Source organism: Pan troglodytes, chromosome 14 (assembly GCF_028858775.2).
Source record: "Pan troglodytes isolate AG18354 chromosome 14, NHGRI_mPanTro3-v2.0_pri, whole genome shotgun sequence".
In the NCBI taxonomy this organism is placed as follows: domain Eukaryota; kingdom Metazoa; phylum Chordata; class Mammalia; order Primates; family Hominidae; genus Pan; species Pan troglodytes.
This window is the reverse complement of record NC_072412.2, coordinates 86,398,738-86,411,576: the sequence shown is the minus strand read 5'-3', so window position 1 is coordinate 86,411,576 and position 12,839 is coordinate 86,398,738. Positions and strand designations below refer to the sequence as shown.

Below are 12,839 nucleotides of genomic sequence, written 5' to 3'. Positions count from 1 at the left end.
GCTATCAAATCTAACTTTCCTATGGTGAAACCCTCCCTGTTCCCTTGTCTTCCTTGTCTCTGATTCAATTCCTAAAATTGGACTTTTCCCCTTACCCCATTCCCAGTTATCAAAAGCTTGAATGATGCCAGGAAGAGATAAATGTCTAAAATTCTCTTCAACCACTTAGGGAGAATTCTACCCAATAAACATTTTCCTCCAGCTCATAAAGCTGTCACCATTTTTTAAAGATAGCTAAAAAGCTTAAACTTCCCAGCACCCTCAAGCTGCTCTGCATGCCTCAAGGTACAAAAATCATGAAGCCAACCTGTGCGAGAAATATGTTATGGAACAAGTTGCTTTTGCGTTGAATCTTTCATGTTTCCAGTCACAATTAATCTAACTATGCCCATTATCTCTTTCATGCTGAGCCACTTGCCAAAATGTCCTTCACTTTCTGTCATCCACCACTCTGAGCTGAAATAATCAATTAGAAAAATTCAGCTAATTTTTAAAAGCTGGAATCGCAATCCAAGTAATTTATTTTCTGTATCTTGATGACATTATTGAGTTATGAAACATTTAAACTTCTTTAGTCCTTGACCCCTCACCATGAGCAGCACAGAAAGACCATCCCCAAATAAGCTATATGTTCTTATTATCCTTCTACAGAGGATGACCTCTCTCTCAACAATATTCACTGTTTTCTCCCCAAACTTATTTTCATTTCAAATACCTTTAATTTGTATGCTCGACCCCTTTAATCACATTCCCTCCTTGCCTTAATAAAAATCTCCACTTTTTAAAAAAAGCATTAAGATATTGCTTAACACATGTGCCTGTCAAGTGGACACTACTCATTCTCATCTTTCCACAGGCCATGGGATTCAAACGATTGGAATTAAGTGCACTTAGCTTTCAGTTGTGTCGAGACAACCAAGATTTTGTTCTAAACAACATCTGAAAGTTTTAATTCCAACTTATTGAAATTTAAACTATTTCACATGTGTTATTGTCATCTTTTGATTTTCTACTCCCAGGCAAGAGTCCTTTGACTTTTGAGGCTCATGTCATCCCTCATCATGCTAATAATGACAAAAATGATTAAATTTAACTCATCATTTTACTAAATTTTAGAATGAAAAATCAAGGATATTATATATGGAAGATTTCTCAACAGTGAAACTATTGATATTTGTATCAGATCACTTTTTGATGCAGAAAATTCTTCTGTGCATTGTAGGAGGTTTAGCAGCTTCCCAGTCCTATACCATGTCAGTAGCAACTCTTCCCTCCCTCCTCAACTTTAGTAACAATTAATGATGTCTCCAGGCATTATCAAACATCCCCTGCATGAAAATTTCCTCTGGTTAAGAACTACTGGCATAAGACAAATAACAAAAAAAAAAAAATTCCATTCTTTTCATCTGGGATTTATAAGACTAAACTAACACATTAATTCATACTGCAGCTGCAGAGAGAAAAGGCAACAAAACCTTAAGTAATAAAACTTAAACATATAAATTTGAAACTGGAAATTTGGTAACAATAAGATTTGTAAAAAAAAAAAATGCATTACAAAGTGTAGAAGCCTTCAGTTCAATGAATATGAAACTGAAGAATAAGTTCATTTCATAATTATACATTCATATAATTTATGCTTGGAAACACAAGTGGTTTTAATTTGGTTATTATCATTTGTCAGATACTGCAATGAAGAAATAGACAAGAAAAAAAGCATAGAATTATTTAAATGACTTCAAATGTAATAGATTCAGAGAGGAATAAAATATATTGAATTGAAAAAGTAGCTTGAAAATGTCATAGCTCTAGGGCGCAAGATGGCAGAATAGGAACAGCTCCAGTCTACAGCTCCCTTTCCAACTGAGGTACCAGGTTCATCTCACTGGGGATTGTTGGACAGTGGGTGCAGGACAGTGGGTGCAGCACACCGAGCATGAGCCGAAGCAGGGCAAGGCATCGCCTCACCCGGGAAGTGCAAGGGGTCAGGGAATTCCCTTTCCTAGCCAAGGGAAGGGGGGAAAAACAGCACCTGGAAAATCGGGTCACTCCCACCCTAATACTGTGCTTTTCTGGCAGTCTTAGCAAACGGCAGACCAGGAGATTATATCCTGTGCCTGGCTCAGAGGGTCCTATGCCCACGGAGCCTTGCTGATTGCTAGCACAGCAATCTGAGATCAAACTGAAACATGGCAGCGAGACTGGGGGAGGAGCATCTGCCATTGCTGAGGCTTGAATAGGTAAACAAAGCGGCTGCTAAGCTTGAACTGGGTGAAGCCCACTGCAGCTCAAGAAGGCCTGCCTGCCTCTGTAGACTCCACCTCTTGGGGCAGGGCATAGCCGAACAAAAGGCAGCAGAAACCTCTGCAGACTTAAAAGTCCCTGTATGACAGTTGGAAGAGAGTAGTGGTTCTCCCAGCACGCAGCTTGAGATCTGAGCATCAACAGACTGCCTCCTCAACTGGGTCCTTGAACTCCGAGTAGGCTAACTGGGAGGAACCCCCCAGTAGGGGCAGAATGACACCTCACAAGGCCAGGGGAGAACAGGGGCTGGCTCTCAGTACCTGCCTCGTGGGGGGTGCATCCCCACCCTGCAATGGGGGTCCTAAGAGCCAGGGGGGAAGAGGGGCAGGTTCTCAGTCCCCGCCTCGGAGGGGTGTGCCTCCCCCCACTCTGATGGGGGTCCTAAGAGCCAGGGGCAGAAGACGGGCTGGTTTTCAGTCCCCACTCTAGCGGGGATTGCCTCCCGTTCCTGCAATGGGGGTCCTAAGAGCCAGGGTGGAAAGACGGGCTGGGTCTCAGTTCCCGCCTAGAGGGCGGTGCCTCCCCACCCTTCAATGGGGGTCCCAAGAGCCGGGGGGGAGAGTGGCTGCCTCTCAGTCCTGGCCTCGTGGGAGGTGCCTCCCCCCTCTGCTATGGGGGTCCTAAGAGCCAGGGGGGGAAGAGGGGCTGGCTCTCAGTCCCCGCCTCACAGGGGGTGCCTCCCCCCCCACGATGGGGGTCCTAAGAGCCAGTGGGGGAAGAGTGGCTGGTTCTCAATTGCTGCATCGTGGAGGGTGCCTCCCCAACCTGCGATGGGGGTCCTAAAAGCCAGGGGTGGAAGAGGTGCTGGCTCTCGGTCCACACCTCACGGGGGGTGCCTCCTGCCCCTGCGATGGGGGTCCCAACAGCCTGGCGGGGAAGAGGGGCTGGCTCTCAGTCCCCGCCTCACGGGGGAGCCTCCGCCCGGTGCGATGGGGGTCCTAAGAGCTGGGGGGGAAGAGGGGCTGGCTCTCAGTCCCCGCCTCACGGAGGGTGCCTCACCACGCTGCGATGGGGATCCTAAGAGGCAGCGGGGGAAGAGGGGCTGGCTCTCAGCCACCACAAAATGCGCGGACTTTATGTTCAGGTTTTGCCCAAGAGTCAGCTTATTTGCTTCTTGTACTAGCGGGGCAGTTGCTGCCACGGCCCTCAAACAGGGGGACCATCCTTTAGAAACCCTGTCTAGTTGTTTAGAGACGTAGGCCAGCGGCCTCAGGCAGGGCCCCCACAGTTTGGGTTAAAAGTCCAACTGCCATCTTTTCTCTCTCTGACGCATTCAACGGCAAAGACTTTGTCAGATCAGGTAGCCCCAGGGCTGGGTCTGCTAGAAGTTTTTCCTTTAACTCATGAAAGACTTGCTGTTGTTGGGATCCCCATTCCAAAGGTTCCCGCTCCCCACCCCCTTTGTGACCTCATACAAAGGCTTGGATAATACTGCAAAGTTTGGGATCCACAGTCTACAGAACCCCACAGCTCCTAAGAATTCCCTCATCTGGCTTCTGCCCTTAGGCTCTGGTAGATTCCAAATGACCTGCTTTCTTTCTGTTCCCGGGCTGCTTTGGGACCCGTGTCGTATACTAAATCGCAAGTAAGGTACCTGCCATCGGCAGTTTTGAGCTTTCTTCTCGGACACCTAATACCCACAGTCCTCCAGGTGGGTCCTAAGGTTCCTAAGATTCACGATGGGGGTCCTAGGCCAGGGGGGGAACAGGGGCTGGCTCTCAGTCCCCGCCTCACGGGGGGTGGCTCCCCCTGGTGCGATGGGGATCCTAAGAGCCAGGGAGGGAAGAGGGACTGGCTCTCAGTCCCCACCTCGCGGGAGGTGCCTAACCCCAGTGCGAGGGAGGTCCCTAGAGCTGGGGGGGAAGAGGGGCTGGCTCTCAGTCCCCACCTCACGGGAGGTGCCTACCCCCAGTGCGAGGGGGGGTCCCTAGAGCCAGGGGGGAAGAGGGGCTGGCTCTCAGTCTCTGCCTCGCAGGGGGTGCCTCCCCGCCCTGCGATCGGGGTCCTAAGAGCCGGGGGGGAAGAGGGGCTGGCTCTCAATCCCTGCCTCGTGGGGGGTGCCTCCACTCCCTGCGATGGGTATCCCCCCCTACAGGGGACCCCCCCGTAGATAAAACCACAAAGATGTGGAAAAAACAGAGCAGAAAAACTAAAAATTCTAAAAATCAGTGCGCCTCTCCTCCTCCAAAGGAATGCAGCTCCTCACCATCAACGGAACAAAGCTGGACGGACAATGACTTTGATGAGTTGAGAGAAGGCTACAGATGATCAAACTTTTCCGCGCTAAAGGAGGAAGTTTGAACTCAACTCAAAGAAGTTAAAAACCTTGAAAAAAGATTAGATGAATGGCTAACTAGAATAACCAATGCAAAGAAGTCCTTAAACGACCTGATGGAGCTGAAAACCATGGCATGAGAACTACGTGACGCATGCAGAAGCTTCAGTAGCTGATTCGATCAAGTGAAAGAAAGGGTTTCAGGGATGGAAAGTCAAACGAATAAATTGAAGCAAAAAGAGAGTTTCAGAGAAAAAAGTATAAAAAGAAATGAACAGAGATTCCAGGAAATATGGGACTATGTGAAAAGACCAAATCTACATCTGATTGGTGCACCTGATAGTGACAGGGAGAATGGAACCAAGTTGGAAAACACTCTGTGGTATATTATCCAGGAGAACTTACCCAAGCTAGCAAGGCAGGCCAACATTCAAATTCAGAAAATACAGAGACCACCACCAAGATACTCCTCAAGAAGAGTAACTCCAAGACACATAATTGTCAGATTCACCAAAGTTGAAATGAAGGAAAAAATGTTAAGGGCAGCCCGAGAGAAACGTCGGGTTACCCACAAAGGGAAGACCATCAGACTAACAGCTGATCTCTCAGCAGAAACTCCACAAGCCAGAAGAGAGTGGGGGCCAATATTCAACATTCTTAAAAAAAAGAATTTTCAACCCAGAATTTCATATCCAGCCAAACTAAGCTTCATAAGTGAAGGAGAAATAAAATACTTTACAGACAAGCAAATGCTGAGAGATTTTGACACCACCAGGCCTGCCCTACAAGAGCTCCTGAAGGAAGCACTAAACATGGACAGGAACAACCGGTACCAGCCACTGCAAAAACATGCCAAATTGTAAAGACCATCAAGGCTAGGAAGAAACTGCATCAAACGACAAGCAAAATAACCAGCTAACATCATAATGCAGGATCAAATTCACACATAACAATATTAACCTTAAATGTAAATGAGCTAAATGCTCCAATTAAAAGACACAGACTGGCAAATTGGATAAAGAGTCAAGACCCATCAGTGTGCTGTATTCAGGAAACCCATCTTACATGCAGAGACACACACAGACTCAAAATAAACGGTTGGAGGAAGATCTACCAAGCAAATGGAAAACAAAAAAAGGCAGGGGTTGCAATCCTAGTCTCTGATAAAACAGACTTTAAACCAACAAAGATCAAAAGAGACAAAGACCATTACGTAATGGTAAAGGGATCAATTCCAGAAGAAGAACTAACTATGTTAAATATATATGCACCCAATACAGGAGCACCCAGATTCATAAAGCAAGTCCTTAGAGACCTACGAAGAGACTTAGACTCCCACACAATAATAATGGGAGACTTTAACACCCCACTGTCAACATTAGACAGATCAACGAGACAGAAAGTTAACAAGGATATCCAGGAATTGAACTCAGCTCTGCATCAAGCAGACCTAAAAGACATCTACAGAACTCTCCACCCCAAATCAACAGAATATACATTCTTTTCAGCACCACACCGCACTTACCCCAAAATTGACTACATAGTTGGAAGTAAAGCACTCCTCAGCAAATGTAAAAGAAGAGAAATTATAACGAACTGTCTCTCAGACCACAGTGCAATCAAACTAGAACTCAGGATTAAGAAACTCACTCAGAACCATTCAACTACATAGAAACCGAACAATCATAACGAAATGAAGGCAGAAATAAAGATGTTCTTTGAAACCAACGAGAACAAAGGCACAACATATCAGAATCTCTAGGACTCATTTAAAGCAGTGTGTAGAGGGAATTTTATAGCACTAAATGCCCACAAGAGAAGGCAAGAAAGATCTAAAATTGACACCCTAACATCACAATTTAGAGAAGCAAGAGCAAACACATTCAAAAGCTAGCAGAAGGCAAGAAACAACTAAGATCAGAGTAGAACTGAAGGAGATAGAGACACAAAAAACCCTTCAAAAAATCAATGAATCCAGGAGCTGGTTTTTTGAAAAGATCAACAAAATTGATAGACTAACAAAGAAGAAAAGAGAGAAGAATCAAATAGACACAATAAAAAATGATAAAGGTGATATCACCACTGATCCCACAGAAATACAAACTACCATCAGAGAATACTATAAACACCTCTACGCAAATAGAAAATCTAGAAGAAATGGATAAATTCCTGGACACATACACTCTCCCAAGACTAAACCAGGAAGAAGTTGAATCCCTGAATAGACCAATAACAGGCTCTGTAATTGAGGCAATAATTAATAGCCTACCAACCAAAAAAAGTGTAGGACCAGACGGATTCACAGCCGAATTCTACCAGAGGTACAGGGAGGAGCTGGTACATTCCTTATGAAACTATTCCAATTAATAGAAAAAGAGGGAATCCTCCCTAACTGATTTTATGAGGCCAGCATCATCCTAATACCACAGCCTGGCAGAGACACAACAAAAAAAGAGAATTTTAGACCAATATCCCTGATAAACATCGATGCAAAAATCCTCAATAAAATACTGGCAAACCGAATCCAGCAACACATCAAAAAGCTTATCCACCATGATCAAGTGGGCTTCATCCCTGGGATGCAAGGCTGGCTCAACATACACAAATCAATAAACGTAATCCAGCATATAAACAGAACCTACAACAAAAACCACATGATTATCTCAATAGATGCAGAAAAGGCCTTTGACAAAATTCAACAACCTTCATGCTAAAAACTCTCAATAAATTAGGTATTGATGGGACGTATCTCAAAATAATAAGAGCTATTGATGACAAACCCACAGCCAATGTCATACTGAATGGGCAAAAACTGGAAGCATTCCCTTTGAAAACTGGCACCAGACAGGGATGCCCTCTCTCATCACTCCTATTCAACATAGTGTTGGAAGTTCTGGCCAGGGCAATCAGGCAGGAGAAAGAAATAAAGGGTATTCAATTAGGAAAAAAGGAAGTCAAATTGTACCTGTTTGCAGATGACATGACTGCTGTATATCTAGAAAACCCCATCATCTCAGCCCAAAATCTCCTTAAGCTGATAAGCAACTTCAGCAAAGTCTCAGGATACAAAATCAATGTGCAAAAATCACAAGCATTTTTATACACTAATAACAGACAAACAGAGAGCCAAATCATGAGTGAATTCCCATTCACAATTGCTTCAAAGAGAATAAAATACCTAGGAATCCAACTTACGAGGGATGTGAAGGACCTCTTCAAGGAGAACTACAAACCACTGCTCAACAAAATAAAAGAGGATACAAACAAATGGAAGAACATTCCATGCTCATGGATAGGAAGAATCAATATCATGAAAATGGCTATACTGCCCAAGGTAATTTATAGACTCAATGCCATCCCCATCAAGCTACCAATGACTTTCTTCACAGAATTGGGAAAAACTACTTTAAAGTTCATATGGAACCAAAAAAGAGCCTGCATTGCCAAGTAAATCCTAAGCCAAAAGAACAAAGCTGGAGGCATCACGCTACCTGACTTCAAACTATACTACAAGACTACAGTAACCAAAACAGCATGGTACTGGGACCAAAACAGAGATATAGACCAATGGAACAGAACAAAGCCCTGAGAAATAATACCACACATCTACAACTATCTGGTCTTTGACAAACCTGAGAAAAACAAGAGATGGGGAAAGAATTCCCTACTTAATAAATGGTGCTAGGAAAACTGGCTAGCCACATGTAGAAAGCTGAAACTGGATCCCTTCCTTATATCTTATACAAAAATTAATTCAAGATGGATTAAAGACTTAAATGTTAGACTTACAACCACAAAAACCCTAGAAGAAAATCTAGGCAATACCATTCAGGACACAGGGATGGGCAAGGACTTCATGTCTAACACACCAAAAGCAATGGCAACAAAAGCCAAAGTTGACAAATGGGATCTAATTAAACTAAAGAGCTTCTGCACAGCAAAAGAAACTACCATCAGAGTGAACAGGCAACCTACAGAATGGGAGAAAATTTTTGCAATCTACTCATCTGACAAAGGGCTAATATCCAGAATCTACAAAGCACTCAAATTCACAAGAAAAAAACAAACAACCCCTTCAACAAGTGGGCGAAGGATATGAACAGACACTTCTCAAAAGAAGACGTTTATGCAGCCAAAGACACATGAAAAAATGCTCATCATCACTGGCCATCAGAGAAATGCAAATCAAAACCACAATGAGATACCATCTCACAGCAGTTAGAATGGTGATCATTGAAAAGTCAGGAAACAACAGGTGCTGGAGACGATGTGGAGAAATAGGAACACTTTTACACTGTTGGTGGAACTGTAAACTGGTTTAACCATTGTGGAAGTCAGTGTGGCAATTCCTCAGGAATCTAGAACTAGAAATACCATTTGACCCAGCCATCCCATTACTGGGTATATACCCAAAGGATTATAAATCATGCTGCTATAAAGACACATGCACACGTATGTTTATTGCAGCACTAGTCACAACAGCAAAGACCTGGAACCAACCCAAATGTCCAACAATGATGGACTGGATTAAGAAAATGTGGCATATGTACACCATGGAATACTATGCAGCCATAAAAAATGATGAGTTCATGTCCTTTGTAGGGACATGGATGAAGCTGGAAACCATCACTCTTAGCAAAATATTGCAAGGACAAAAAACCAAACAGTGCATGTTCTCACACATAGGTGGGAAGTGAACAATGAGAACACTTGGACACAGGAAGGGGAAAATCACACAATGGGCCTGTTGTTGGGTGGGGGGAGGGGGGAGGGATAGCATTAGGAGATATACCTAATGTAAATGACAAGTTAATGTGTGCAGCACACCAACATGGCACATGTATACATATGTAACAAATCTGAACGTTATGCACATGTACCTTAGAACTTAAAGTATAATAATAAAAAAAAGAAAAAAAAGAAAATGTCATAGCTCTATAATTACATCATCTTTTATTAATGTGTTATTTACACTAAAAACAACCAATATAATCTACTTATTTCATGAAAAATAACAATCACAAAATCAAGATTTGACCCCTAATTAAATATAATGCAATGCAATATACAACAGGGCAAAAAACCCATGAGTTGACTAAATGAATAATGATGCTTTACTAGCTAAATTTGTGCCAAAAATATAATTTTTTTATTGTAAGAGTTTTTCAAAGAAGTAATAACTATTATTCTTGATTTATACATCTTATCAAGAAGTTTGATTTTGGAGCTGTCCCAATTTCTTAAGTATAGTCACAATATACAAGGCATGGTAGAATTACTTTAAAAATCAGGTATTCTGAGGTGTATTAATGACATCATATCAGCCTGAAGCTATTTCAGCTTGAGGGCTATAAGTGACTTTTCTCTCATCCCTTTGGCTATGAGTTTTCTAGTGTGCAGGAAGATAAATGCTGTCCTGAGTATGGTAGTGTCCAAGAGATAATAAAAATCAAGAAAAGTGTTTTTTTAAAAAGTTATCCGCTATTATTTTTCTTTCATAACAAATATAACTATGGTGAAAAGTGAATAATTTACTTACTAAATTTATAGTCTAATTTACATAGGGCCAAATATTAACATATGAGCTCCACTTTCACTCTAAAGTTATCATAGAAATTCAATTTAAATGACACTGAAGAAATGGGCTGCTTTGTTTTTTACACTCTTTCAGTAGAGAAAATATCAGGATTTACTATTTCTATGTAACTGAGAATTTAGTTTTATTCTTAATTAACCATCACTAATAGAATGGCCCTAAAATTGTGATTTTTTTTCTTTTTTTAAAAAAAGGGTCTTACAAAGAATGGACCTCTCTTCAGTTTTAGAAGCTAATAGAAATAGTCAGCTTTTTGAACTATTTCTGGCAGGGTGATCAATCTACTATACAGTGAATTTCCATCAATACTAAAAATTTCAGTATATCTGGAATTTTAATTTTTGACTATGTAAACAAATGAGTTGACTTAAATTCTCTAGAATCAAAAGTCTTCTATGGAAAAGGCAGTATTGCATTGCAGTTTAGAACTTAAAACTTTGGAGTTAAATCTAAATTTGAATCGTATTTCCACCACTTCCTAGCTGTGCATACACTTAGCCAACTTCCATAAGCCCCATATATTTACTATTCTCATCTGTAAAATTGGACAATAACATCTTGGGTCACTGGGAGAGTAAAAATGAGATAATTTTGTTTAAATGCTTAGCATGGTGATTGGCACAAATGATCAACAGTTACTTTTATTAGTAGAACAAATAAATTACTTTTGTAAAAATAAATTTGACTTATTATTTGGGTTTTCTGTGCAAAATATAAACTACCACGTGTGGTTTAGATAACAACAATATTAAGCGGTATGCCCTGTCTTTTTTTCTAATGGAGGTGTGAAAGAAATTCTCAAGTGACTGTGTTGCTGGTGGGAAAAAGCATATCATTTCCTGGGGTCTTCAGGGTACAGTTGTGCTCAAAATTAAACACTTCTAGGGATTATGCTGTGACCCTTTTAATATGTGCCTTTAATTTTTTTCATTTCTTAATACTCTTTTTTCTATACTCAATGGTGCAAGCTTCTGGTTTTCTACTGGCTCCTTATTTAAGAACGTGAAAACATCCAGATATTTGAGAGGGTAGAAGTGGAAATTAGGAATGCCTAAACAAACTCTAAAAGAAGAATTTTAGCAGTATTAATTTATTGGCTTTATCAATTAATTGGTATTATGGCTACTATCCTAACTACTTGAATCCCTACTTGGTCAATAACAAATATTATGAAAATATCTAAGCTTTTCTTCTGGCCTATAAAATTTAAAAAATTAGCAAAACATATCATGTTGAAGACATTCATTTTTCACAGAGAGCAGTGAAGGCATTTCTCTATTTCCTTTCCCCCATCCTACCCTAGGATTGCTCTGCAGTATTCATGTGTTAGTATAGGTCAACAAAAAGCACTATACTTGTGTTCACCTGTTTAAAATGATGTTAATACACTTAATGCTATAAAAAAAAAAAAAAAACCAAAAAGGTTCGATAGGTACATTCACCCTCATGAACAAGTTGTTTAGGTGCAACACTGTAAACAAAATCTAAATAAATGCAACAATTTTCATCTTAGCAGATTGGTGAAAAATGTTATTCTTTTGATTATAGTTACTTTTGTCCCTGTGCCTTGAACATACTGAACAGCATCTTACTCTATAAACTGCTAGCCCTTAATGTGGTGGTCTAAATTTTATTTTTTCTTTTTTATTGCTAACTGATTATTACTACCATTGAGGAAAGTTATTGGTTTCTACATATTTATTATGTATTCTGCTATGATATATAATGTCTTATAAATTTTAAATATGAGTAATAGCTTTTCTTCATATAAACGTCAAAATATTTCTAAGAGATTTTTATAGGTATGTAACAATATACAAAATGTAAAATAATCCTTATATCTGATTTATATTACTTCATTTTCTTGTATTATTGTTAGATATAACTTCAAAAACAATTCAATTTGTACAGCCTGCTTTATACCATTAATATTTATTAAGCTAATTACTATAGGTTTGTAGTAGTTTTAACATAATGTTTATATACTTTTGTTATATTTTTCTTTATATAGACTTTTGTTTAAAATGCAGAAAGGCTACCAAGTTTTTCCAAATTCTTTTTGTTGTTGTTGTTTCAAGAGATATAGATGCATTGCTTTATTCTAATTTGTTCCTGAAATGAATTACTATGAGTGATTTGCTAATATTAGGTAATCATTGAAAAGCTAATAAGCTAAACTCTTTGTACGTACTGCAATCAAACATAAAGAATAAAAATCTTTTGGGTTTTCTTACTCTCTTAGATGCTGTTAACTGTCTCCTTTCTCCTCATGGATTAGCTCCTCAGAAATAGCAAACTCCTCCTTTGCTGCCAGACTCCAAGAATTCAGCATATCTGTGTGCGTTATCTGGCTTCACAAGTAGCCTCCATGTGAGTGGACTAGGCAGCCTGTAAAGTGAAGGGGAGTTTGTCCCTATGGGTTGAGAATGAAACAATAGGAAACTTCTTATGACAGACAGTAAAGCAGATAAATACCTCCCCATTTTTCCCTTCTGTTAACTACTCTTCCATAAACTTTGGTGAATTCCTGCATACCACAGGTCGGTTGAGGGACTTTCTATGCCTCTGCAGTAGATTGAGGAGCAGTTACCAGCACAGTAATGCAATGCATTCCATTCTTTTTCATCTTTCCTTGCTTCCCTTAACTGCTCTTGAATTGCATCC

At 40.5% G+C, this 12,839-nt stretch overlaps 1 long non-coding RNA gene across 2 annotated transcripts in view; it reads right to left on the bottom strand.

Moving 5' to 3' along the window:
• Positions 1-9,057: 9,057 nt before the first annotated feature.
• LOC134808144 (uncharacterized) overlaps positions 9,058-12,839 on the bottom strand; it is a 350,440-nt gene continuing 346,658 nt past the window's right edge. For both annotated transcript variants that reach the window (XR_010150531.1, XR_010150532.1), the window contains one exon: positions 9,058-12,563. This is a non-coding gene — a long non-coding RNA (uncharacterized LOC134808144). The remainder of the gene's footprint in view (positions 12,564-12,839) is intronic.